This window comes from Acyrthosiphon pisum, chromosome A1 (genome assembly GCF_005508785.2).
Source record: "Acyrthosiphon pisum isolate AL4f chromosome A1, pea_aphid_22Mar2018_4r6ur, whole genome shotgun sequence".
In the NCBI taxonomy this organism is placed as follows: domain Eukaryota; kingdom Metazoa; phylum Arthropoda; class Insecta; order Hemiptera; family Aphididae; genus Acyrthosiphon; species Acyrthosiphon pisum.
The window spans coordinates 41,744,917-41,750,012 of record NC_042494.1 but is presented as its reverse complement, the minus strand read 5'-3'; the positions used below and the strand labels follow the sequence as shown (position 1 = coordinate 41,750,012).

Here is a 5,096-nt window from a genome sequence, read left to right as displayed (position 1 = left end):
GCCCTTAATTAGTTTTACTGAATATGAAAATGATTTTTACCTAAGTACTATTTGTTTTGGGTGGAAGAAATCTCTATTGGTTTAATATTAAATATTTTGCTTATTGGACATAGTCAGATTATCATCATTAGACTGTACTTATATCAATTATCAATGTACTTGCTTAAGTGTGAATTTTTTTTTTATTATCAGCATCATTATTGTTATGTTTATCATGATAAGTAAAAATAAAATAAATTATTATTAGTCATTTTTATCATAAAATTATGCTCAATTTGATTGATGTTTGTTGTTTGAATAATATAAATCATTAGTGCCATAATATTATGATTCCTATTCTGGCCACCACATGAATCTGAATATAGTGCTATATTTGTTACTTCAGTGGGTAATGTTTGAATCTACTTAAGAAAACAGGGACCAATCTCTGAACTATCACGTTTTCCATTAATTTCGGTTCACTGGTCTTTTTTAGGCTTAAAGAATGAATAATTAAAGTTGTTGCAAAATATTTTTCGATTCACTGTAACCTGTGGTATTTTAGTACTAATATTGGGATGATCAATTTTATATTTTTCCTTAAATAGTCCATACATTTTAGATATTGAGAGTTTTTCGTCTAAGTATATCCTTTTGGTAGATTTACTCGTATGATGGCTTTCAACTACAGGGAAACTATTAATAAGAGATTTTATTTCATTTACATCTTCAGTTGATATTTTGTTCGATGGACAATGTTTACCTCTTTTATCACCTTCAATAAATACTTTATTTTCTGATCTCCCTTGCACTGCTGTATTAATGGGTCCAATAAACAAACCGTGGAGAACAATTTTGTATAGTTTATTATGTGTTTGATTTAATGTTGGCCGTTAGTGTGAACTTAGCGGCGGTTTTGGAAAAATGTTTATAACTTTTTAATTACGGTCCAACAAATTGTAAAACCTTTCCAACAATGTCCAACAAACGTCCAACAAAATTGTTGGATAGGTTTAATTGAAATCTGTTACATGATTGCCGCTAAGTTCACGAACGTAAAAATTAGACTAGTAAAAATTTTGTAATTTACATTTGCACGATTTTTTTTTATAATTATTGTAAGTAAAACTTATGGGCAACCAAGTATGCTGGCATCCGAGATGAAAAGGGTTTTTTCGCCCCTTTGGGGGGGTGTACAAATTTTCAAAATGCGTTTACAAATTTGTACAAATTATATAACAAATTCTGGTACCGGTTTTGAGTGCCTAAGATAGAAATCATGAATGCGGATGCTGGAGTAACGTTACGCTGGCATCCGAAATTAAAAGGGTTTTTTCGCCCCTTTGGGGGGGTGTAAAAATTTTCAAAATGCGTTTACAAATTTGTACAAATTATATAACAAATTCTTTTACCGGTTTTGAGTGCCTAAGATAGAAATCATGAATGCGGATGCTGGAGTAACGTTACGCTGGCATCCGAAATTAAAAGGGTTTTTTCGCCCCTTTGGGGGGGTGTACAAATTTTCAAAATGCGTTTACAAATTTGTACAAATTATATAACAAATTCTTTTACCGGTTTTGGGTAGATATTTTAACCTGCGGATGCCAGCGTAACCAACCTGTGTTCGAGTTGTTTAATAATTATGTCCAGAGTAAATTTTTTTATTTCTTTGGGCCCCTATACGAACGGGCGCGGGTGCGACCGCACACTCTGATCCCTCTTAGTTACGCCACTGATATTTAGATATAATATGCACCTAGAATACCTGAACCTATCTATACGGGCATACAAAGACTATACAAATAATCAGGGCTTAAAGTGGGAAAAAATTCACAGGAGGGGGGGGCTAATGGCCCGTATTATGCCTAGTTTTAAGCCTTCCATAAGTAGCTGGTAGGTATATCAATATTTATGTAGGTACATTGTATAATGACATGTCTAATGTAGGTACATATATTATTATTGTAATGTATAAATTATAAATAAATAAATAGTGATTGTGTAAGCATCGTCATCCCATTTTTAAGTTTTGGAATAGAAGTATTATATAAATTCTGAATTCTCTAAACCTATTCATGTGTCTGTTCTTTCGAGCATATAGTAGGTACTTACAATGTATGGTTTCAGTAAAAAAAAAAAATGAGATAAAAACAACATTGTGTTGCGTGATCTTTGTGTGTGTAAAAATTATATAAAAGATGATTGTTTCCGCCCAGGATCGAACTGGGGACCTTCTGCGTGTTAGGCAGATGTGATAACCGCTACACCACGGAAACTGTGATTCTTTCACGCAATTTTTTAGCCAATTAAAATCTCCAATTAAAATGTAACAAACGTTCATACTATTATAGTAGTAGTGAATAATAGTTATAATATTATATTATATAGGTATCTATAATTTGTAAGATATAAATAGATCGAGTTATTTTATATATTGTAAATTGTATTTCATCTGACAAAATGGTTTTTTTTTATCTTGGTGTTATTCTATGTTCATTAAAAATATAATATTACTTGGTAAATTGCTTAAGAGTTAAGATCTACAGTTTGTTGAAAAAAAAATTATATTATATATTAATTATAAAGATATGTTCTAATTTAACATGATATTTAATTTCATATAATGTAAAAAGATAATTATCGTTTTAATATATTATGTAATAATTAAAACATCATACACAGTCGACAGGATAGGTACCTATTGATTCAAAAAGTTTTGAAGAGATTCAGCTCAGATACTGACAATTTAATTAAATTTAATGGGCTTAAGTTTTTTTTCAAAGATTTGTACTACAGACTTCTGAAAAGTTATTTTTAAATCTCATTCAGTAATAATTAAAAGTTGACATAAAAAACAGATTTTGAGTATTTTTATTATAAATAATAGTACCTATTAGTGCATAGGCGGATATTGAGGGGGCTTACGGGAGCTTAGTCCACCCAAAAAACCGCCAAGCCTCCTTTTTTAGTTACGTAAGATCGAAGCTCCTCTCCCCTACACTCATTGATGTTAATAATGTTAGCTCCCTCTGAAATTTTAACGGATTTACGCTTATGTATTAGTAATCAAATCATTAAAATCTATCTATAATAATAATCTATGTGATTGCAGGTACCTATCAGATATAAAAACCCTACACAAAATATGTACCTAAAACAACGAATACCCTATGATCTATATCAATATAAATTATAAGTATAATGGTAATATATTTTTGCGAATTTATCCCCTAAGTCAACTAATCGAGTAATTCATTTGAAAAAACGAGAATGAACTGTTGCAGGCTGCTACACTATTGTTTCAAATCCTTAATATTCTTGTTTTTTTTTTTGATTATATTGCAGCAACATCCTCACCCCTTCCAGCGTTTAAGTGCGTTTTTTTCTATTTAAAACGAAACATTTTACGCATTGTATATTGTATTTCACGTACCTACCTATATAGGCACCTACATTATATTATCGCCGAGTGATAAAATATATTCACTCGTGTTATATCGCTATTATTTTTAAAAAGTTGATAAATGTATAAAAGCACTACCTTAGGTATAATATTATTTAATAAAATATTATATCGTATGCACCAAATATTATATGACTCGCGTATAACTTGATAACATGCTAAATACTGCAGACATTCGTGATTCGTGCAAGTCCTTATCAGTAGGATGTTCATGATTATGCGTATTATAATATTATTATACAAGTAGGGATATAGGTACGTTAATTAAATACATTAAAAAAAAAAAATCTTCTGATCTCATTATAGTAATTTTGAACGGCACTTATATACTAACTTGCCTACGTACATAGCTAATTATTAATACTTTTTATGCCAACTTTTTTTATCCAATGTTTTTTACGAAATTTTATTTATTGATTCCGCATATTAAATTAAATTACATTTGAATATAAAAAAAAAAATAAATATCAAACGTATTATCTCATCTACATAGTTGGAATCTCCAAAAAATTAAATTTCAACATTGGCTATGTCAAGTGACGCAGCCTATTATGTTTGAAGTACAGCGATTGACAGTTGTACTTCAGCTATTTGATGTCTGTGTAATTGGCCCAGAAGTAGTTAAATATACTATGGTTGTGTTTAAAAATCACTCTCACGTCAACTCACTGTTCTTACTGTTCTAACTATTTTTTTCATATTGACGTTTTATTTCACAGTCATTTCCTAAAACATAAATTATTGTTAAATTTTATATATTCCATTTTATTAACGGAAACTAAAGCTTCGATGTTTATTTGTACATACTATACATTTATAATTGTTCACTTGCACAAATCTAAGTATACAGAGATGCACTGCGTTATTTAGTTATAACAGCGTAATCCAACTTTTATAACAAACGTAAATCGTATTATAATATTATTTAAGAAATATGTCCTCACACATCAGACCATGATTTACGAAATTTTATTAAATTCGATTATATTGATGAATGGCAAATCTTCTGGACTAATTGCAATAATGACAAGCTCAGAGAAATAAAGCAAACAATATTACCATGGCCCAAACCATACGTGATGTCCAGAAGGGACGAGGTTATTCTTGCCCGCCTACGAATAGGCCACACCCGTATGACACACGTATGACCTTATGGCCAAAGAAGATCCTCCCTCATGTATTGGTTGTGGAACAATAATAATTACGGTCAAGCTCATTCTCCTCGAATGTCGCCAGTTCAACGAAATGCGCATCCAACAGGAACTATACCGGAAACTCTATACGAGATACTTTCACCCACTCCCGAGACGTCCAAGAAAATGATCAAATTCATGAATGAAACTGAACTGCGTCATCTTATTTAAAATGTACAAATATAATAGCAATAAGTAATCTATGTAATTTAAAAATTTAACGCAGACTAATAACCTTGCAGTTGATGCCTTTAAAAATTAATAATAAAAAAAAAAAAAAAAATATTATTTAAATTTAAAATAATATAGTATATTATTACAATAATGTTCATGTTATATATGACGCTATAGAGTGAACAATATAATATAGTTTTTATTTATACGTGAAGTAGGCCAAGTAGGGGTTCGTCTCATTCTAGAGATGGTACATCTGACTTGGGGTCTAAATTATTATCCCACGT

At 30.4% G+C, this 5,096-nt stretch overlaps 1 non-coding gene across 1 annotated transcript; it reads right to left on the bottom strand.

The window, feature by feature from the left end:
- Window positions 1–2,182: 2,182 nt before the first annotated feature.
- TRNAV-AAC lies at window positions 2,183–2,255 on the bottom strand. The gene has a single exon. It is a non-coding gene; the product is annotated as a tRNA-Val (tRNA).
- Between the last annotated feature and the right edge of the window lie 2,841 nt (window positions 2,256–5,096).